Source organism: Paramisgurnus dabryanus, chromosome 3 (genome assembly GCF_030506205.2).
Source record: "Paramisgurnus dabryanus chromosome 3, PD_genome_1.1, whole genome shotgun sequence".
Taxonomy (NCBI): domain Eukaryota; kingdom Metazoa; phylum Chordata; class Actinopteri; order Cypriniformes; family Cobitidae; genus Paramisgurnus; species Paramisgurnus dabryanus.
In genome coordinates this window covers 38,111,761-38,136,751 of record NC_133339.1, presented here as the reverse complement: position 1 = coordinate 38,136,751, position 24,991 = coordinate 38,111,761, and positions in this window count along the sequence as shown.

Genomic DNA, 24,991 nt, shown 5'->3' with positions numbered 1-24,991 from the left:
AATGTTAAACGACTGTGGATCACATTGTAACTTTGGTCTCTTGTGAGTACTTCAACCTGAATAAAATGTCCCCCTGATGTGCCGTTCAGATTTAAGAATGTCCACAAATTCTTAAATCTGCATTCTTCAGCACAGATGGATTTATGTGTGTACCTGTCAGCGATTAGCCTGGTTAGCCAGACCTACATCAAGATGTAAGGTCTGGCAACTCTTCACACAAACGGCTCAATGCAAGGGGCGGGATATAAGGTTGTCCCTCAAAATGCCTCTGCACGCAATAGGATAGCGCTATGACCAATCAGAGCAACGAAGAAGGTGACGTAGTTACCGTAACCAGTCGGCAAAACTCCAAACACATCTTTCTTGTTTAAAAAGGACTTCAGTAGGGTTATTTGCTCTTCTCTCAAAGAAAAACATAAGTCTAAGTCCTCCAGAGTCGCGGCCAAAGCCGCTTCAAAAGAAAGCTGTTCGCCAGCAGCAGCAGCCATTCTTTGTATTCAAGTAGGAACCGTTGCAGCTCTGTCGTCATCATGTTAAGCCCGCCCCACAGACGCTACACACGATGTGATTGGCCTGACCAAATTTTGGTTTTTGGAGCTGTTAAGTGTATTGTGAGTGCCTAGACTAAACCCTGGCAGCAAATATATTTTGCGGCCGCTAGGGTGCGTCTAGATTTCTAGACTAGTCAGCGATGCCATTAGGAGATGCTCAATCGTGAACAACAGATGTCTGTGCCTGTTCATACCATAGACTGTAAAAAAAGGCGGACGTATTGTCCGTGACGTCACCCATAGGTTTCTGAAGATCGTTTTTGAAGCTTAAAGTGCCTGCCATCACCATCTTGGCGTTGCGTCACCGCACATCACTTGCGGATATCCGAAAATGGGTAAAGAGGCGGGACGTGGGTGAAGCTAAGGTGACTGGCTGCTGAAACCACGCCCCCGCCTAGCTCGACTCTAGTGACAGCAGTGGCTGTTCAACCATCACTCAAGCAGCCACACCCTTGATTATGCAGAAGTTTAAGGCTTAATATCATTTAAATGGATGAGTTACAAAAAAATGCATCCTCCTCACAGTTGTCATGAAGGGCAAAATTAGCTATACAGACCAAAAACACTTTTTGTACCAGGCTGTAAACATATTATTTTCTACTGTAAAGTTGGCCATTTTAACATGGAGGTCTATGGGAATTGACTCCCTTTTGGAGCCTGCCTCTAGCGGCCAGTCGATGAATTGCGGTTTAAATCATTTCGTATTGGCTTTATCAGAGAGATCGGAAGGTTGCCCCTCGGTTCATACACAGTTAAAAGCAAACACTTCTGGGTGATTCTCGCGAAATTAGACTTATTAGGTTTCATGAAAAATTTTGATAAAAAAGTAAATGCCATCAAAATAAGAAGCATACAGTTACAAACATCTCTTCATATATTTTGCACGATTTCAAATGACATCATACAAACCAATTTTGTCGTTATTTCCATATTTAATTAAAATTTGCATTACCGCAACGTGTCCATGACTGGATTTGGGTTCTTTGACATGGAAATATTTGTAATTAAAAATATAATTTAAAAAATAAAAAGCTTCAGTGCATGTTATACTATAAACATTTACAGTAAAGAAACATGTGGTATTTGGAGATCATTGGTAAATGTAGAGACAAAAATAAGGAATATAAATGTGTCCAAGACCAATTTTCTCATCCTCCGCAACAAATTTCAATCATTGGTGTAAGCCCTCAAGGAACTAACATTTTCAAAAAAAAAAAAAAAAAAAATTTATAGGAAATATTTTTTAAATCCTCTAAAAATAGTGGTTATAGTTAGTTCAGACCTTAATCTTAAGGATATATACAAAAAATAATTGCTTCAAGGGCTTTTAAAAATCCTGATGCTGGACACCTTCTAAATCTGGATTTTGTGAGAATCACCCTTCTGTGATCAGGCCAATCTTTCCATTTAGGGGAAAAAGAAACATAAGGAGAGTAGAAGCTGTCTACAATACCTGCATCCCAATTTGACAGCTTAGTGTGGTGGGGCTGATGACTCATACTGCAGCCATAAGAGATGCACAGTCTGAGTCTAGGACATCCATTTGTGTCACATACAAGTCTCGCTGCTATAGCTGAAGCTGTTATCTGTGCCAGTCATCTCATCACTTGGTGATAATGGCAGCCTTTGCCAGATCTTCTCCTGTGCTGACATGTGCAAGAAACCAAATCAAAACAATCTAACAATAGTTCCAGCAGATATACAGTATGACACAACCATCAAACCATCTCTGGCCTTACTACCAGGCAAGCTTGGCCGGTTTGTATATTGGGCTTATCAGGCAGATGCGATCCTGATGCCAGTTGGCTCCCTGTGCACATACTCTGTGATCCACAGCAGACAGCATGCAACCCAGTGCAATACTTCAGCACACACTGAAATACTGTATTACACATATTCTTCTCATTGTTCCCAAAATAGATGTGCAATGTGTTATATAATAACATTTGAGATAAATTATACCCTCTTGTAAAGGTAAATCTGTTATAATATTAAAAGTGGACACACAACACAATGCTCCAGCTGAGCTTGATTTTATTGTATGGTACAGGTAAGAAAGTCTGCATGTGATATATTTCTATTTTTAAGAGCCCATGACGTCATCAGCCTGTTTTTAAATAATACCCATGATGCCATGAAATCATCAGTCTGTTTTTAAATAATACCTAATGATGTTGATATGTGACTCTGTCTGTGATATCCAGGCATCATCTGGATTCAAAAGAGCATTAACAATTGATTTCAATCACGGATTTCACTTTTATTTTAATCTTTAATATTGACTGAGTAAGGTCAAATATATGAAGGTTATATTTTTACAAAATGTTCTTGACACTAAGCTATGAATAATGATTTCATTTGAAAAAAGCTGTAAATCACACAAAACTATAGTACCTCTTATTTGACCTTTATCTGGTATTTTTGGTCATGTGCCATTTTAAGTAAATATTTGTTAGAAAATGTTTTACTTATATATTTTTAATTTTAAAAGTATTGATTTACATTTTATGATTTAATTGATACATTTTTCATCAAATCACGAACCCCCCGCAGTTCCACCACGAACCACCAGGCGTTCGCGAACCCCAAATTCTGGTTTATGCTATGACAGAGAAAGCTGCAATCAAGGGCGTAGGAACCGGGGGGGACGGGGGGGACGTGTCCCCTCCAATATTGGAGACAGTTTCATTTGTCCCCCCCAAAAATTATTTGAAAATTTTTTGATTTTGAAATCTTTAACTCGCGTGCTTTTATTTTGAAAGCGCAACACAGCGTCTTTTCACGGCCCGCCCCACCCCCTCAACGGCTAGTGGGGTCTGAAGCTGGGGACAGGTTGTCTGAGGTTAATATGAAGAGACAGCAGCAGCTCAGGTTAAATTATTTCTTTTTACTGGGGAAGAAAGGAAATGTGAGTTGGTATACATTTTGTCCAGGAGGAGGATAATTATATTTTATGTCTAACGTAAGATATGGATTAAAGTTCTCCGTCAATTGCAAAATTCTTAAATTCACTTTTCATAAAGACGACATGTATTCCCCTTGCTAAGCGGGATTTGATCAAAGCCTGGAGTGGAGCGAAAGCACGTTCTTCTCTCCACTGTAAGCATTCTGTAATCACTTCGCTCCGGGTTTTCAGACTGTAGTGTGTTAAGCTGGTAAAATTCGTGTCTTTGCACTGTATGCCTAGGGATTTGTCCCGTTACATGACCACTCGCGTCCAGTTTTTTAACTGATACGCTGATCTAATCAGTGACTGGTACATGTTTGTTAAAATTCATGTGGCGTCACAAGAACCTAGAGGCAGATGACATCAAAATCCTGTGAGAGCGATTCAAGAAAACATACGAGGAGACTGCTATCGAAATGCTTTTACGGTACTTTGATGTCATCCGCCTGTCGGTTCCAGCACCGCTGCCCGAAGTCGAACCCGCAGCATAAGCAGCAGTGCTGCTGATCACAGCACATGATAATGATCACCGACACCTGTCATTCAATCACAGACCCCGTCCCGTCGAGTGTACATTACAGGGGTGATATACGATTTCATATTTTCTTTTTATAAAGTGGGTAATTTACTGTAGCTGTTTCGCCTCAATATGAAATGCCCCAAAAGTATTTCCAACTTTGCTTGGACATTCTCGTGCGTGAGTCACAGCCTGTACGCGTGTTTTAAATAGCTAAATCTATGTAAGATGTGTTTTTAGTTTGTCACAAAAATTAACATGAAGGGGATAACGTTTTTTTAACCCTTAGTGCAGGAGTCACAAGTTTGTTTTAGACATATAGTAAAGGGAATGGTTCAATTAAAGGACTGTGTTAAAAGTAAAGCTGTAAATTAACAAACTATTAATAAACCTACCATATGTTGTAGGCATAAAAGTTATAAATTAGGAGATTAACTATCATTTTGACAAATGGCTTAAAACAATACAATGTATATTCACACAAAACCATACTTGCACTGCTGCTGTAGCCCACCTTTGGTCCTGTATTTTATAGTGACAGTTGGCAACCCTGTATATGCCACATGAGACTTCAATATTGCATTTATAGCAAAAAAGTGGAAGCTTGCTATCAATCAGAAGAAAATAAAATATAAACATGCACTGAAAGTGTATTTACTGAAGTAAATACTGAAGTACATTTCAGAGATTAAAAATGGCATTTAAAATATGCAAACTGACAATCTCTCCTTAAAATGCTATTGGTCTCACCTATTTACATAAAGTGTCAGTTCACAAGACTTTTTTAAGATGTCAAATGTCAAATCTTTTGTGTCCTCAGAGAACATATGTGAAGTTCTAGCTCAAAATACCATATAGATAATGTATCATGTTAAACACATTGTGATTTTTTTTTCACTTTAACCCATGCCTTAGACTTGTTGATATTAAGCTGATGTTGTGATTCAACATCTAACAAGTAACGCTACACTCTTGCTAGGTAAACGTTGTTACTATTAACCTTACTAGCCAACGAAGCCTGGCGAAAATATGGCAGACTTTCCAGTAATGTAATGGAGAAAAGCGATTTGACACTAAAAACAGTATTTAGGATGATGATTGTAAAAGAACATGATGAGTTAGTCTGTCTGTGTGTTTTTGCTTGTTCATGACATTCCCATCAGTATTTTTCTATACCTTGTCCATTTCCACTACTTTCATATTAGAGATCAGATGAAGTTCAGCTGGAAACTAACAGTGGTGACACTGGTGAGGGTAATGCAGGGAGAGCTAGCACTGAGCTCCAGGTAGGTGTTATATGAAGGGTGAGGTGATTTTAGATTGTTGATCATGAAAGGAAAGTTTGAACATGATTAGAAGTGAACACGTTAATTATATCATTTTAGTAGAATAAAGTATGTTGGTGAATGTTTTGCAGTGTATGACATATTTCTGTTCAAATCATTAACGGATCTGTCAGGTTTCCGATATGTGTCCCCCCCAATGTTAAACTCATTCCTACGCCCCTGGCTGCAATAATCTCTGTTAGTTTCTCTCTGTTCAAATATTATAAGAGAGACTTTTATAATATACAAAGCGACTTACAAATGAGATATAGTAACACAAGAACAGCAATACATAAGTGCACTGAAAATAGTCTCATCAAGTCCAACACAGTACACAGCCAAGGGTTGGTTAGTAATTTTTTTGTAAGAATGTACAGATAGAGATAAAGAAAAAGGAAAAATAGATAGATGGTCTTATATTAGGAAGTGGGATAATGGCGGAAGAAATGGGTTTTTTTAGCCACAAATGCTACACCATCTTTTATCTTTGGTCCTAATCGGATAACTGACTGCTGATATTTGTTTCCTTCACAAAGAAGGAAGCAAAATCATCAGCCATTAAATCAGATAAAGGTGGGGGGCAGGAGGACAACAAAGAGTAGAGAAGGTCTTGAAGATAGTCAGGTTACTACTCTTTTACCACAAAAACATGATTAATTTTCATTAGGGAAGCTCACATGGGAAACGATATAATGAAGAGAGTATTTCAATTAGAAGCATTAGAAGAACTAAGATAGACACACTTACACCGATGCCTCTTGAAGCTTGGAAATTAAAGTAAAATATAAAACACAAATTTACCTGAGGAGAAAAAGGCAGAAATCAGACGAGGCTTCTCTGGTGAAACAATAATGCGACACCAGAGGGCGCTAAAATATTTACTTCCACAGACATACAGAGTCCCAAACAAGTTTTCGGGTGCGTTCTCCGAAAGTCGCGTTGGTCGACCGCATACGTAATCAAGGTTTAATATTTCGGGTTCAATTTCAGAAAAGCAACTGTTACATTTCAAGGTAAGAATGAAACTACAATGATTGTATGTCTTAAAAGAAATAAAGCTTAATTTTCTAATGTATTTTAACTGAAATGTGAGAACCTTGACGTATGCGGTCGAGCAACGCGACTTTCAGAGAACGCACCCGAAAACATGTTTGGGACGTGTCCGGCAGAACTGGCACGAATGGCCACCCTAATTATCAATTCAGTTTATAGAGATCTCAAGTAATGCTGATGACTTGAATCAGGTGTGTTAAATAAGGGAGACATATGCAGAGCAGTGGGCATATTTTTTTTTATTCTGAAAAAATGCAGAATAATAGGTAACGTTATACATATATAATTATGACACATAATGTTAATAATTACTTTAAATTACTCATATAATTGAGGGTTATATACAAGACTTGGAACATCAGTCATTGTCATATGGAACTATGAATAATAATTGTGACTTTTTTTCATGGAATGCCACTAGATGAGACTGTTTTAAAAGATACGTTGATACTATGCATGAGACTATAGGGTCGTTTAAGTCGGAAGGCTGCAGCCTCCGGAGGTCGCATATCTGCAGGCTGCATACGTCATCAAGCCTGGTTAACTAAGCATTACATTCGGGAGTCATATAAACACTATTAAGGAGAGTACAGGAGTGTTTGTTTAATACATTTAAGTTATTGTGATCTAGCATTGCCTTATTATTATTATTGTTGTTGTTTTCCTTTCAATATTATTATAATTTAGTTTGTGTTTTGTTTATTTAATTTGTTAGATCTACCTTATATATAGACTATATATAATCTTTGGTTTGTTTTTTGATTTTGTAATGTTCGTGTTGTTAAAGCAATAAACATTTAGGAGTCATAAGCATATTACAAAAATGTACAATTAACTAAGAATAACTGACAACTTTATAATTTTAAATATTCTGAAATAAGACATGATGACATATGCAGCCTGCAAATGTGACATCAAGTGTTTGTTGTTTGAGACTGCAGAGAAATATTTTATTTGAATTATAAGACAATATACCTCTGAAGTTTGTGTGTGTTTGTGTGTAAATGGATTTTCTGTCATCCTTTTCTGTCATTTATTTTATTGTGTTTCAAGTAACACACCTCATTCACACCAAAAATAATGGAACACTGGCAGTCGGTCTGCTTTCTATATTTTTATAGGCTAATAAAAGCATACAGATACTCAAAATCAGACTATTAAAAAAGGTTAATCTGTTACAATGATAATACTGTTGAGCATAAACAAATAGCATGAAATATAGCAGTATAGTACATGCACAATTCAGATTCTTCTTGAAGTATTTCAAAGTGAAATAGTTTATTTAGATTATAGGGATGTCTTCACAATATTATTTAAAAGCCAAATTAATGCCTGATAAGCCTGAGATTTTACAAATCCTTATGACAACAAAGTGCATCTGAATATTTGGAAATTTTTAGGAAAACATGTTTGATCATTGTCCCCCAATGAACTGTAAAGCATATTTAGCCTATGTATGTTTGAATGATTGTTTACCGTCTATATATGCATACAACTGACCGATTTTTACCAAAAACACCCTTTCTTTGAAGCTTAAAACTTTAGCAATGTCATTATCAATTTCCAATCTCCTTAACTTTTTACAGAGAAAGTATAGGGGTTGATAACGTAGTACAGTTTCAAAATTAAAAAGGCATATTGAACTTTTCATTCCAAACAACATTCCAAAGCTAATGAGGTGTGACAACTGTACATAAAACGTGCAGTTTTATGGTGAAACGGTTCAAGTCAGATCATATCGGAGTCACATCACACTGTTAAATCACTCAACAACCCATATCAAACAGTTTGGAATTCAGCCATTATGTCTGTGCTTTCGGCCATATATTCATTTTAGGACAGTAAAGGCAAAATTTCTCTTTTTGCTGTGAAGTCAAGTAATTTTTAAAGATAAATATGAGTAAAAAGTTCGAAATGACACATTTTATTAACATTAAAAGAAGCCCAATTTGGCAATGGATGATAACTTTAGACTAGAGATGAAACCGTATGAAAATTTTACATCCAGGTTATGACCAAAATCATCACGATTGTCAATATTATCATGGTTTTTGATTTATGTAAAAAAAGTACTGATGCAAACCTAATTTAAAATTGATTTAACATGTAAGTTGACTTTTTTCACATATAATTAAATAAATAAGAGTATCATTAATCACAGGACATTTTGGGTCGTGCGATAAATCTATTTTAGATAAAACACTAGTGAGTAAATCAGATTTTCATATAAACACAGGACAAATCAGCAAGTTATCTGTCTGCATATGTACTTTAAGAAACAAACAGAGTAAAAAGGAGCTATAAACTCACCAGATTACATCATTAAATGAAAAATGAATAGAAAAACTGGATCTGTCTACAGAAAGTAAACATGTCATTAATTTTTTTTTCCAAACTGTAAATATATTTTTAGATTTAAATTCAGTCAGTGAAGCACTTTTATCACAAACACATAGCAAAAGTGATTGAATGTGTTTGTCTCACGTTATTGCTTAAATTGGTTGATGCCCGACAGGCGTTTTCGATCAGTGACACTGGCATGGTTAAACTTTAATAAAAAAATTATGCGGTTATAATAACCGTTGGGCATTTTTATGGCTGTTAAGCATTAAACCAGTTATCGTAACATCTCTACACTGTAAAAAAATTCTGTAGAAATGACAGTATTACTGGCAACTAGCTGCCAGTAACTTACTTTAGATTTTACATTGATGTTGTTTACTGGCAACAGTTTGTTAAAAGTTAAATGAACATGAAACATTTTCAGTCTTTATCTTCTACAGTAAGTTACTGGCAACCAGCTGCATAATTATGTCACCATGTGACTTTTTGTATAGGCGAAACAAAAAGTTTGGAGTTTTGGTTCCGCTGAAAGACGATTCCGCCCGGACGACTTACCTGCAACATCGGAACTTCCTGTAGTCTTCTAGGGGCGAATACAGCCTGATGAGGCACAGGTGCGGCGAATTAACACAGCGGTTACCGATTGGCTGACAAGAAGGAGTAGAGGAGGATAAAAGGAACCCTAGAAGCACAGTTGGGGTGAAGTTTGTCCACGCTGTGTTTTGTCTGTGCTGTCGTGTCGTGTCGTGTCGTGTCGTGTCGTGTCGTGCTGGGCTGTTGTGCTGTGGCTACTACGGAGGAATTGGAGTTGTGAAGGAGGATCGCTAAGCGAACTGCCAAGACGGCTAAGTTGAAGACGGTTGTGGTTTTCAATACAGATAGCCGGAGACCACATTAAGTGTGAGTAAACTATATTTTATGGCGGAACAGCACTTTTTGGAGTACTTCGACTCGGCGCAGTAACACCCTCCCTCTCCCATTATGAGAGGGAGAAGGGGAGAGGATTTTTCAGGCGAGTTGAAGTACTCCCAAAAGTGCTGTTCCGCCATACAATATAGTTCCTCTTTTAAATCCGCTTAGAAAAGCGCTACGTTTTTTTTGGTACCACCAAACTTGCTCGTATAACTACTCGTCTTAAATAGGAAAAACGTTGATGTGTTTGGTCACTTCTAACTTTATCTCTGAATGGTACCATTGAATGAATGGGGCTAAGCTAAATGCTATCGAAGTGTCGCAGCGTGCCCCAGTGCTTACATGCACGCACTTAGATGATACAGGGATGTATCAACTCAAGTTAAGGTAATAACATATTTTAATATTGAAAATGAGTAGACTATTCCTTTAACAGTGTGACCAGGCTGGATAGGCTGATGAATGACGGACCTCTCAAAATCTACGTATCACCACATGACCTAATGCTTGCAATGCAGTGCCTTTTTGGCTGTATCTGACAATCGTGCAAATACTGTATGCAGAATAAACGCAAAGGAGCAGAAAGAGAAAGTGAGCGGATAATAAAGCGCTGAGCGCCACAAAATCACAGAAATGTTCTCCATTAAGGGAGCAGGTCAGTCAAGTTACAAATATAAGCAAGCATCTAAATAGCCTATTGCTGCTGCATGTTTCAAAGTCAGGTGCTTGCATGTGTCTTTACCAGAGAAACCTCTAGGGGTGACCATACGTGCCATTCTTCCCAGACGCGTCCTGGCCAGGATTTTGGTGCGTCTTCCAGAAGTGGTATTTGTTGAACGCATATGTTGGCTGTTTCTCAATGTCAAGGATACTTCCTTGGCAGGACTGTTCTTTCCAAGTCACTTCCTTCAGAGGCTAGGCGAGGCTCCTCTTTAGAATTTGGAGAACACGTAAATGGAACAGGCTAGCAAGTACACAAAATTTTGGCTTCCGAGGATCCTTCCTTGACACTGAGAAACAGCCGATATTGAGGTTTTCCCATACAACTTCCAGAAGACGCACCTGAATTCCAGGCCAGGACGTGTCCGGGAAGACTGGCAAGTGTGGTCACCCAGAAACCCCTATACTGCTGTTCCTACCACATCAGGCCTGTTGTTTTTATGCAAACCACAGCAAAACACCAATGCTTATATGTTTATTATTTAAAAAAAATTGGTTTTGGGAAAAACTGTATCAATAGTGCAAATCATATTTTTTTACACTCATTTCACCTTTAATTTGCAGCACTTAAAAAGGTCTTAATATAATTATAAAATATTATTAAATATGTTTATTTCATTGAATTTAAAATCTAAATATTTTAACATTTAAACTGTGTCTCATCCCTTTTAAAATGTGTAAGACAAATGTGTATTTGTCTGTTGTATGGTAGTATACACATGATCTATTCCTTGTAAGTTTTTTGGGTTCACCTATACAGGATCTTGAAAACTCAATCTTAAGATAGATCACATGTTGGTCAGTCTCCGTTTTTATATTTAAACCTGTATAAATGTGTTCTTAGTCATATAAACACAGTGGCTACATTTATAATTTGTTTCCCTAACATCAACTAAATTATTAACTCAGTCCTCCACTGTTGTGTGGGACTAAAAGGAAGTGTGTTGAATTGATTCAAATCATATCTCATCGATTTTTTTTAATGGCTGAGTTATTTTTAACCCATAATGGGTAAATATTTGACATACCATGTGCCTGATTAAAAATGACCCAATGTTGAGTTGTTAATATGCAACCATGGGTTATAATAACCCAGCAGTGTGTTTTATTCAATATTTCTTAAAATATCTCTTGACTCCACAGCAAACAAAACAATTTTGCTTTTATTGTCCCAATATGAAGGGCACTGTATATTGGTAAATGACAAATAAAGCTTAAAAAAAACTTTTCAGAATGGATGTGATCCATTATTTATGAGTCAGGAACAATGTGTTAAGGATTTAAATGCATTTTCTAAACTTTACCACCCAAAGAATGACAGTTGATTGTGTTCAATTGTCTGTTGCTGATTCTTACATTTTTAAGTGCTCATGATGTATTATACTGGTTTTACTGTTAAATAGCCTTAAACCTCAAAACTTCAGTGAACTGGTTCATTGCACAAGTCATTAAATACAAAATGTTTGACATTTTTTCATAACATGTTAGATTTTTTTCTCATTTGCATTTTCTGAAAACATTAAACACAAAACCTAATCTTCAAGCACTATTTGCAAAAAAAAACCTGACGACTTTTGCCTCAAAACAGATTTACCTGTGTATAAAATCAAACGCTGCTCTCAAATCATAAACAAAGTGATCAAAATGAGGCATGTCATGCAAAATGGTTGACCTTTATGTCATAGGGCCCTATTTTAACGATCTGAAACGCAAGTGCGAAGCGCAACGCGCAAGTGAGTTTGTGGGCGGATCTTGGGCGCTGTTGCTATTTTCCCGGCGTGAGAAATAACTCTTGCGCCGGGCGCAAATCAATAAGGGGTTGGTCTGAAGTAGGTTCATTATTCATAGGTGTGGTTTGGGCGTAACGTCAAATAAACCAATCAGAACGCTATCCAACATTCCCTTTAAACGCAAGGGCGCAAGTTCCATGGCGGGTTGCTATTATTATGACGGATTTACCAGGCGCACGCCAGGAGCGGTTCACAGCTGAGGAGACCGACGTCCTTGTACGGGGGAATCCCAAGCTTGCTAGCATAAATCGGGCACGCCGTGTAACGGGAGGTGGATCTGCCTCAGGACCTGACGCCAGCAGAGGACATCGCTGCGTCCACCCTCACCGCTGAAAGGGTTTGGGGGCTTTGAAATCGGACCCAAGAAATGCAAGGTCCAACCCCAAAGTAAACTAACAAATCAAGTTCATATATATTAAGGTTTCTTATGAAAACATTTAAATTATTATTTACATAAAATAAACGTAATACAGCCACACAACAAACTTATTATTATTAACTTATGAAAATATTTTAATCGTTATTTGCATGAGAATTTTTTAACGCAGCCACACAATAAATAAAAACTATCACCACAATATTGCTCACCACTATGATTCTCCTTATCTCGTGTATTAATATTTTTTAGTGTAACAATTTATGATTTGCAAAAATAACTGTTGCATCTGTGTAGATTAGATGCAAAGTGTATGCGCGTTGTGCACGCTATACATTATGGTCAAGCATGCGCCCTTAAAATAGCATAATGAACCACGCGCAACGCCCCACTGACTTTAAACTTTTTTTTTCTGGTCAGTGGCGCAATTGTTTTTTGAAACTGCAAAATAGCATCAGGGATGGTTTGCGCCGGAACACGCCTCTTTCTTTGCGCTGAACCGCCCAGGGAGCGCAAGTTCATTCCCTAGTTTGTCGACGTGCGTCTGTGGAGGGAAAAACCCGCTGTGCGCCGTTGCAAAATACGAACGATACATGCGTCACTGACAAAAGTCAATTGCGCTGGGTGCACGATAGGGCCCATAATCTTTTACTGTACTAGTGTTACTGAGTTTAGGCAACTGAGAACTTTGTTCAGCCGATGGGTTTTAGCAATTGAGAAAAACTGAAAGCATGTTTTATAGATTTCTTTTAGACATTTGTAAGTGTGAACAGTATAGATACATTGCTTTCTAGTAAATAATTTTTTTAGGGGAGTTGTGAAGTGTTAGATTACTGGATAAGACATTCCAAGCGATTCTTTCCATGCTGCATGGCAAGGGAAGATACAGAATCTGTTTGGTATGGTATGGATAAGAATCTGTGGCTTGACAGACTGGAACATCAGGAGGTGTACAAATACTGCACTATACTGTAGTTCCTCAAAGATTGACACCTTGCCAAGTCATTTCTTTTAAGTGTCTTGTTACCGTAAAACTGGCTTGGTTTAATTTCTGTAAACTTAAGGAAATTGATAACGGAAATTTGAAAAATGTAGGTAGAACAAGTCACTAGAAATGTTTTTCTATATCACAGTTTCATTGTAATTTATTTACAGAACAAAATGGTAATTCTGAAATTTGCTGATTCACAATAATTTTTATTACAGTTTTTCTGAATTGCTAAACCTTGTTGTTTGAAGCAAATTCCTATTGGCCTAAACCCATTTTTTTTTAATCATTCACTTTTTGAAAAAACTTACAGTATTGCCACTGAAAAAAATGATTCATTCAATAACTTAATTTTTTTAAGGTACGTGGTTGCAATTAATTTATTTAAGCTACATTTAAACAAAAAAAAAAATAGAAAGGCAAAACAAAACAAAAATTTTTTGTTTAAATTTAGCTTAAATAAATTGATTGCAGCCCCTTACCTTAAAAAAATTTAGTAAATTGAATGAATCATTTTTTTCAGTGTATAGACACATGCTTAGACCAAAGTAACTTGAAGCTTTTGTAACTATACCTTAAACACAGTGTAACCATTGATGAAACACATTGTCAAATTTGCACTTTGTTATTCTGTAACACACTTATTGCAAAAAACACTACACATGTATTCTTACATGAGACACTTTTTCAAAAACAAAATCACCTGTTATCATTGGGAAAACACTATGTTCAAAATGCTAAACTCATCTGGCAAGTGTAGGCACTTACATACACACCTGAAAACAGAACACCAATCGGTCTGAACCTTAGCACTACAAATAGGCCTCAGGTAAGAGATGTTATGAGAACTTTCCAATCATGGAGGCAATGAGAGTCAATGTAAGTGAAGAACAAAGAGAGAGAGGAGTCGAGTAAGACGTGTATCAGATGACATCAGGGCTACTCTGGGGGACCATTTGATAAATCATGGCCTGTCCATGAGGAGGGTTGGGCAAAAAGTTCACCCGAACCTCAGTCGCTACACAGTAGCATGGATAACAAGGACATTGTGAATATCTTCAAGTTTCTGCTCCAGACTGTACCAACTGTATGTGTCACATAATTCTGTATCATATTACAGTATTACAGTAAAATAACTGTACTACACAAAAATGGGTAGTGCTGTGAAGTATTTGTAAAGGAGTACCATTGTAATGTTACAGCACTGTGTACAGTTTGAAAGTACAGTATGTGAAAAAGAACCTAACCAATTATATCCTCTGGTGTCATTTTCTACAGAATGATTGGATGACCTCCTCAAGATGGAAGGGAACGGCTTTTCACTCAACAACAAGAGCTTGCCATTATTGAAATGGTGCCAGAAAATAATGCAATCCGACCTCTTGAGTTCCAACAATGCATCATTGCAAAATTGCCACATGAGTTCATCTACGTGGATGAGGCAGGCTTCAATCCAGTAATTTTTTTTTTTTTACGGTTTTTCTTGATTGCTTTGCAGTCGTCAGCTCAAACTTCACATGTTTAAACCAGTTAACACACAGGCCTACAGTGGCACTCATGGTCAAAATGACACATTTTGTTTGCAAAAGCCTCTGACTGCGCCAAAACATTTAAAATATGCAACAAAAGCAAAATTTGCCTTCAAACAACACAACTTGCACACAAGTTTAAGAGCTCTTTCAGTCAATCATTACACAGTGGACAACAAAATACTCAGTGTGTATCAATCAGTGCACCATTGCCTGTCCATGTAGCCTATTGCCAGTGTCATTTGTTGTCTTTTTATATAGGCTTCTTGCAAAGAATTGTATCCAGAATAAGAAATGCTTTGATGCATTTTGTATTGATTCCGATATTCATTTTTGTCAAACCATGTCTGAAAACTGAAAAACTGTAAATATTACAGAGAATAAATGTAAACAAGAACACAGTAAAATCTACTGGAGTAGAAGACATAGCCACTAATGATACTCAGTCACTTGTCTTGATGATGGGTTGTTGCTAAATTTGATGATTTGTGATTTTATTTTATTTTTTCTGTAAGAATGTTTGTTTTTGTAAAAGCTCTTGTTTGTATACAGTAAAGTATTCACTATATTTACTGTACTAAACTTGTGATTACAGTAATACAGATTGTTAACAGTATTGGTCAAGTGTGTTGTTTTATACAATAAGCAGCATGTTTTTTCCTGGGTGTTGTGTTTGCCATTTTTTAAGGTAGTGTCTAATGGATGCTCTGAACTGTTTATATGATTGACTCGTGTGCATGATTTGAAAGTTTGGTTTGATTTTGAGTACGGGTGAAAAAGTTTTGGAGGAATTTTGCTGGAAGAGCCAGGGGCTTATTGAATTTAGTTTGAAAATTTGGATTTGTGTTTAAGGTTTTGAGAAAATGAATGCTAGTTTTGAGAAATGTGTTTTAGCATTTCAGAAAAACTGTAAAACTGTAGCATATAGATGGTTTCATCGGATGCATGTGCAGACGTGATTACATGTCTGGTTCGGAACTTTACTTCCGGTTTCATTTTTTTTAATGGTCTGACCAGTGGTGTAGTCTACGTGATACGCAGGTATACGCCGTATACCCACTAGAAATTGTCAAGGATTTCCGTATACCCACTGAAAATAGCGCGAGGATGCGTAACAGCATGGTTTTGTGACATTTTTAAACTTTTAGTCATAATATAGATGTGAAGCACTGACCATTAGCATGCTACACTTGCTACTTTAGCGGGTTGAAATACATATTAGGCTTTATACTTCCTGCCGAACTGCGCGATCCGATCGGCGTATATGAATTTCTATGAAATCAAATTAATATAGTGACGCGAAAGTGACTGGGGAGCAGACTGGTGTGACGCCACAGGAAAGTGACAGCAAAGCACCGCGAGAGCGACTCCAGTTATCACATGGAGAAATCTGCTTTGAATCGCTCTCGCGGTACTTTGACATCACCAAGAGGTCTGCTTAGCGCCAAATGAAGTCGAACCTGGAGTGTATCTATCTGCTCACGCGACACTGTAAACAAACAGACTCTATGTGGAGATGTGAACGAGTGGAGCAGTGCTGCTTTACAACGCACATGTGAGTAAACAACATTTAAATCATCAGTCCAGTTTATTACTTTATCTGGAGGGAAGGCTCCAAATGCAATAAAAAAGCCCGTGATTATATCCTGATGGTTTTTAGCTGCCTTCAGTTTCTCTGCATGTTTGCTTGTGCTTCACAGTGTTAAACTTCTCTTCTCTGTGTTCATATATCTACGTTCAAGATGTATATGATCTTAAACTTCTGTTTGGTTTGGGTGTCTAATATTAGGCTACATGATGGTCTTGTAATAATAATTAAGTAAGCCTATTTTCATTTTTAGACAATGCTTATGCATGCAATGACTATGCAAATTAGAGTTCATTCATGGTCATCTTAAATGTTAATTAATTTAAAACATTTACACCATTAAATTACACATGGTAATGTTATCAATAGTTGTCAGATAATAGCTATTGAAAGAGTGAATATTTTTTCACCTTCAATGCATGTGTTAGCCACAGATTGAAGATTGTAAACAGTTTATTTAATTTTAATTAACAGTTCCTGAGTTCCTGAGATGTTGATTAACACTAAACCAGTCTAAAAATCAGTCCAGTTTCCCCAGCTGTAAACCCATTGGCTCTAAAGTCTTTTTTTCTTAATAAACGTAATTTTTAATAATAAACTGACATGTTGAGAACACATTCAGTTTATGTGTTTATGAGTACACTTTCAGAATGCTCTTAGTTACATGAATATCTATACTGTATGCATCTGTGAGTGTGGTGGTGCTGGTGCTTATGGGGTGTCGCGCTGGGACGAGTGGGCATAAGGGTGAGAGGGAAAAATCACAGTATACTCACTACAAAAATCTAGACTACACCACTGGGTCTGACTAGTTGCTAAACTGAACTTTTGAACAAATACCTCGTTGAAAATAAATGTTTTGGTTTCCTAGGTTTGTTTATTTTGCTTGTTATATAAATAAACTACTTTAAAATGACTTTGTTGTTGATTCTTAGCGGAGTTAGCCAAAAATTACGTGTGTTCAACGAAAGCTGCTTATTTATATTGTTACTGCTGAAACTGTCTAAATCTTCACATCAGAAAAAACTCACCTATAACCAGGGTGCGATTTGCCGGGGGGGATGCGTGGGATTTCCCCCTTTCTGGTCAATGTATCCCTGCCTCTGCTTAATTATTTTTATCCCTGGTGGGGATAAATGTATCCCCCCCTCAAAGTGATCAGTGCTACTACACTTGTGGCGAGACGGATCACAAAACTTATGACTGATCCGTGGTTTGGTTAAAGTCAATTTTGTTTTTAAATGCGCTGCTTTGGCTGGCTCTGATACAGCTGCCGCGCGCAGCCTCTCTGTATTATTATTCACCACTCTGCAGACTTGCTCAATGTCCCGCCCACGGCGCTATCTGATTGGTTACAGACCAGGTTACACCTCACGAGTAGCCTATCAACACATGCGAGATGGTTATGGAGCTGTGTGTCGAAACGGTGGAAGGCAGCATATTCATCCGCATATTAATAAAGCGGGAATAAACATCACAATCTGATTATCTGTTTATGATGACAAGCAGAGTTAGTGTCCCAGTCACACCACTGAGAATGGCCGAAGTTACACGCAGATGAGGCGTTTAGCGAGGCGAGGGCGCGTCCAGTTTGCGCAAATGAGGCTAAGTGACTAACACATAATGCATCTGTCTTTTCTATCATTTCACTGTAGCTCCGCATTGCGGTGTAAAGTTAATATTATTACTTTAAAAGCAGCAGTAAAACTGTTTCTACTGTAATGATTTAACTTTGCAATCAAGACATTGTTCATATTTATGTTTAAGTTGACACTACATTGTGCCATACAGTTTTGCCATTCAAGATTTAATTCTTACGCGTTTTTCGTTGTGCATGATCACAGTTCATCATATGTGTGGGGAAAGATAAGCTATTAGAATAAAAATATTGCGTTAGGCTGCTTCATGAGTTAATAAGAAAAAAGATTTTACAATTCCTGCAAATGCAGTGATGAGTTCATGTTCTCATTATTTATTTTTATGAATTAAAATGTTTTGAAATGTGCTGTGGACAGAGACGCATTATGTCAAGAATTATAAAAAATCGTCAATAAGCTCATAATTTGCGCTAAAATAGTCTAAATGTTAAGTTTTAAAACTATTTTAAAAAGCTGGTTATATTTTGATGTTTCTGCGCAAGTTCAGCAGACAGTGAGGTTCGGGTTTGTTCTGATCAGAGCTCGTGAGCGGAGAGCGCATTTCTGAATATTAGAAATATTTAAATTAGAAATATATAAAAAAAAATAATAATATTATAATGGATTTTTGTTAGGTCAGACAATAATTACCACATTTCTCTCTCATATTGCTCTTCATAACCACTGAAAACAGTAAAAAAGTAAAAACTAGTGGTGGGTACAAAATAACTCATGACGAAATATGGTGGGTGCCCACCGTCGCCGAAATCGACGCCTATGAAAACATCCCCCCCTCTGTTTTTTTCACAAATCGCACCCTGCCTATAACTTTGTACTTCTGTTATATTGACCACATAGGTAAATATTTTGACTGTTTTCAGAGATGGGCATAAATACATGGAAATGTATTTCAAATACAAATACAAAATACTGTGTCGAAAATTTTATTTAAATACAAATACAAAATACTGTGAGGAAAAATGTATTTAAATATTTTGTATTTTGAAAATACACAAAATACATGTGAAATTGGTGATTCAGTGCAAGTATCCCTATTAGGCTGAAATCTATCTGGGTCTATTTCTGAATGCCAAAAAGCATTTAGATGTGTGCAACTGCTTAGAATCTTTCATTTTATTTTACGTACCTCTTGCTTTTCCCTGCCCTGTAGGAAATGAAAAACTAGAAAAAAACTTGATAACACTTTACTTGAAGGGATGTGCATAAGACTGACATGACACCTTCATAATCATAACATGACACGTGTCATGAACATGAAGATGAGATTTTTTGCACATTTATGACAACTGCCATTAAGTGTCATTTACTCAATTATGTAATTTTTAATGCAAAGATGACATTGTTTGAGATATCTTTGTTATGACAACTTGACACATAAACCAATACAACACAACTTGTTATAAATCATAAACAATCATTATCACACTTAAGAAACTACCTAGCTTTGTGGGTTAACATTACATTAAACTGTGATTTAAATGTCATTAAGTGTTAATACTATGTCAAATATTATTAATACTCGGTCAAATAAACATTATGAACTGACGAATATTCATGATGCTGTTATAAACCTATTTAACAGAGTATTAACACTTAATGACATTTTAATGACAAATTCAATTTGTATTACTGGTAAATAGTGGTCAGTTATGTTGTCTTGGTTAATGTCAAGTTGTCATGACAAGTTATGATGTATGGGTTAATGTCAAGTTGTCATAAAAGACATCTCAAACAATGTCATCTTTGCAATAAAAATGACATAATTGAACAATTAACACTTAATGACAGTTGTCATAAATGTTCATAAAATCTCCTTCATATTCGTGACACGTGTCATGTCATATTATTAATGTATCATCATAACATCATAAAAACTTTTTCATGCGTCATCGACCCACAACCTAAACGGTTTATATGTGAAGAAATCCACGTATTTTCTTCTCACGAGACGAGTGTTTGACAAATTATTCGGCAAACTACTTTCTCTCATCGCTGCTTTTTGATGGTTTTGAGAACAATTACTCAAGAGTCACCCTCTGTCATTTGCAGAATTATACAACGGGGAGCACATCAAGCATAAAAGTCTTGTAGATTTACTGAGGAGCCTGCAGGTTCAGCAGGTTCACGCCATAGAGTACAGCCATGCGAATTGCAAAAGTGTAAACAAGGCTTCAACGGCACAAAGCTAAAAGAAATCAGCAACTGTGTGCTGATTCCACCACTTGCCGCGTCACGTGTGAAAGGGCCTTTAAAGGAAAACACCACAGTTTTTCAATATTTTACTATGTTCTTACCTCAACTTAGATGAATGAATATATACCTATCTTTTTTCAATACGTGCACTTCATCTTTGCACAGCGTGTTATGAATGTGTTAGCATTTAGCCTAGCCCCATTTAGTCCTTAGGATCCAAACAGGTAAGAATTTAGAAGCCACCAAACACTTCCACATTTTCCCCATTTAAAGACTGTTACATGAGTAGTTACACGAGTAAGTATGGTGGCACAAAATAAAACTAGATTTTTAAGTGAATAAAAAATGAGAACTATATTGTATGGCGGAAGAGCACTTAGTTTGCAGCACTTCAACCTCTGGCGCAGTAACATCATCACTCCTGTGAAGATGTTATTGCGCCCTGAGGTCGAAATGCTGCAAACTAAGTGATCTTCCTCCATGCATTGAAAATAGAAAGTTATGTATTCATTTGTCTAAGTTGAGATAAGAACATAGTAAAATATAAAAAAATTGTGGTTTTCCTTTAAGTCAAAAGTGTCGACCTATTTGTCAGTGTTCCACACTTTGTCTCAGTCGTGCAACATGCAACCGCAATGTGCAATTGCCTGCCAACGTGCAAATATGAATTTGAATTTCCTTTTGCGAAAGTTATAATAACACACATCACATCACACCCAATAATTCAATCGCCCTTGCTTTTTTCCCACTCCAACATTTTAATTATTGCCCACTAAAAGCTGCACAGATATATTTGCTTACCTGAACTCTGGTGTCTGGTCTGAACTAGTTGATGCATGAAAACAGCACCCTGACTGGTTGACTGGCTCAAAGTATTTTGAGTATTTTAAAAATACAAAAATACTCATCTTGAATGTATTTAAATACAAACTACATTTCATTTTTTTCAAAGGCTTTAAAATACAAAATACTATTTTGAAATACTGCCCATCCCTGACTGTCTTGGTAGTAAACAATGGCACAAGATGTCACAAACACTGACATGTTTACTGACATACATTTTTTTTTGAGAGATGAACTAAGGATTTTGAACAAATGATGGGATTTTGCAGGTATTCCATGATGTTGTGATGTTTTTACAAACTGTAAAACTGTTTTGAGAATTGCTTATTTTAAGAATGATTTGAGAAATGCTCGAAAGCAACTGTAAGAAGTGCATATACCAAGTTACAATTATAACTCAACAATCCACTTTATTATAATAAATTGGAAAGTAGGAACTGGAATAATAGATGGTTAAATGGTTACACTGTAAAAAGTAAATAAACTGAGTTGGATTCGTTAGTGATCTGATGACCAAAACACATTTTAATACCAGGTGTAAACAGCCCACACTCTAAAACAAAATTCACGGGATCTGTTGCCATTATTTAATTTAATCATTGGTGCAAGTTAAAAATTCTAAATAATTGATTTATTGAAAGATTTAAAGTTGCAAACGTTTTTTATTGAGTTGTCCAGACATGATAATGTTGATAGTTATATCAAGTTAATATTGTGTGTAACTTCAAATTAATTATCTGTGTTAGTTTTAAAACATTATTTAAGTTCAAGTAACTCAATGCATTTAGCTTGATAACTTCAGGTTCCCAGCATGCTTTGCATGGGACTTGATAGTGAGAGTAAATGTAGAAATATGGTGTTATTTTATGCATTTCTAATCAAGATGAAAACATGAGAAGACTTTTAATGATTATTGTTCTGTACTTTTGGTATTTAAAAGATTTTCTGTTATGTTGTTGATTTTTACGAGGTTACCATTGTGCTGAAGAATAGAGCATTTGCTCAAGTTGAGAACAGACTCACCGAACATTATCTTGCTGTTTTAATCAGATGGCATTTTTATAAAAATGCTAAAACTGGTTGTCTTCTGCAACCTGACAAGTGTTGTTATATAAAAAAGTTCTAATCATTTTAGAAGTTTTGTGTAAATCAGTGTCCACGATTGAATCAAATTTAAAATGCAAAAAAAAACAAGTTAAAACAACTTAATTTTTATGAGTATTCAACGCAATTTTTTTAAGTACATCCAACTTATTATAGTTTGTTGGCCGGAATTCATTTCAGAAGTAGTTGTCTTAACTCAAAATAATTGATGCAAACTGTTGCGTAAATTTTTTTTGTTGAGTCCAAGCAATATTCATACTGTCATTTAAGAATGTTGGGTTTTAAAGTGCTCTCATTGCTTACTGTTTTAAAACAACAAATTCATTGGAAATCATACCAAAAACCATTAATCCATGAAAGGCATGTGACGTCTAGAGATGGTATGAGGCAAGAAGATTTAACAGTTTCCCCAGTACATTGAACACAATCTATACATTGCTGGAAAAACCAGTTACACCAAAAGCTCAAGCGTTAAAGAATGTTATGTTAAAGAGTGATAACACACAGATACACAGATATACATTAAGTTCCAGAGAAATATGGGTCAAAGGTGAAACGGGCTTTCCAAAGAAAAAATAACTAACTAAAAGTGTAACACAACTTTTTTTCTGTACTAAAGAAAATCATGTTTAAGTATATTTTTTTCTGAGAAAAAAATAATGGATATATTTTTTACCATGATTTATACAATATCCATTTGTCAGCCAAAGTTTTTGTAAATATGTAAAATTCATTATAAATTAGAAATTTAGTAAGATCACATTTTGCTTTATATGTTGTGATTAGTACAATGTGACATAAATATACATCTGTCGAGAGAGAGTTTGTGCACTGGTGTTGTCATTGTTCCTACTATTGCACTGTTTTAAAAGTTTTTCCCCATTGCCTACACACTAAAACTGAATGCTTCGACCAAACCATCAATACATAAACTTCTTGTAGCATACCTTATAAACACAGTGTAACCATATAGCTTAAACATGATACATTAACCTGTTATGTTAATTTCTGTGTAAATTCTGTGGTTCAAACAAAGAATATCAGAGTCTATCCAAATAATAAGGCATGGATTAACAAATATCTGAAACATTATTTAAACATGATGAAAATAGTTTTTTTGCAGATCAGCAGGGAGTAAAAGAGTTAAACAAAGCAGTAAAATGTAAGATAAAAGATGCACAGAAGGAATACAAAGAGAAGGCTAAAAAGAAATTAAAAACAGGGAATGCATGAGACACCTTGAAGGGTTTGATGATGGGTAGACAAAAGAAAAGAGTTCAACAACATGAAGACCCCCATTATTTTGCATATAGTCTTAAAGGAATAGTCCATTTTCTTAAAAGAAAAATCCAGATAATTTACTCACCACCATGTCATCCAAAACGTTGATGTCTTTCTTTGTTCTGTCAAGAAGAAATTATGTTTTTTTTGAGGAAAACATTGCAGGATTTTTCTCATTTTAATGGACTTTAATAGAGCTCAACACTTTATACTTAACTCAACACTTACTGTAACAGTTTTTTTCAACGGAGTTTCAAAGGACTATAAACAATCCCAAACGAGGCATAAGGGTCTTATCTAGCGAAACGATTGTCAATAACAAATATGCACTTTTAAACCACAATTTCTTGTCTAGGTCCGGTCCTGAAAGCGTCAGCGTGACCTCACGCAATACGTCATGACGTCAAGAGGTCACAGAGGAGGAACGCGAAACTCCGTCCCAGTGTTTACAAGTGTGTTGAAAGAGGACCGTTCCTACGTTGTTGTATGTGGAATGATACTAATTAATGTCTTTGTTTCAGTTTATTGTTTACAATGGTCCGCAAATGTGCGTTTCATATATGTAACACGTGACCTCCCTAAGTCACTACGCATTTGCGTTAGGTCGCGCTGGACCTGACCTAGACGAAAAGTTGTGGTTTAAAAGTGCATGTTTTTTATTTTTATTGTCAAAAATGACAATCGTTTCGCTAGATAAGACCCTTATGCCTCGTTTGGGACCGTTTATAGTCCTTTGAACTCCGTTAAAAAAACTGTTAAGTGTTGAGTTAAGTATTAAGTGTTGGGCTCTATTAAAGTCCATTAAAATGAGAAAAATCCTGCAATGTTTTCCTCAAAAAACATAATTTCTTCTCGACTGAACAAAGAAAGACATCAACATTTTGGATGAAATGGTGGTGAGTAAATATCTGGATTTTTCTTTTAAGAAAATGGACTATGCCTTTAATATTTTTTATTCAAGATTTGATTATGAATTTGATGATTTGACTGTTAGTAATGAATTAATGATGACCATGATCCACAGCCTATGATCATACAGGAGACGGAGGTCGTCACATTGCTTTAAAAGGTAAACCGCATAAGGCAACTGTCCCAGATGGCCTGAAAGGGAAAGTCCTGACAGAATGTGCAGCCCAATTTGAATATGTGTGGAATCTTCCTGGAAAAATTCCATTATCACCCCAGTGCCGAAAATACCAATCTACCAACCTCAGCGAATATTTAAAAACACATATGTTTTAGTTTGTTTTAATCCTAAATATCTTAAAGAACA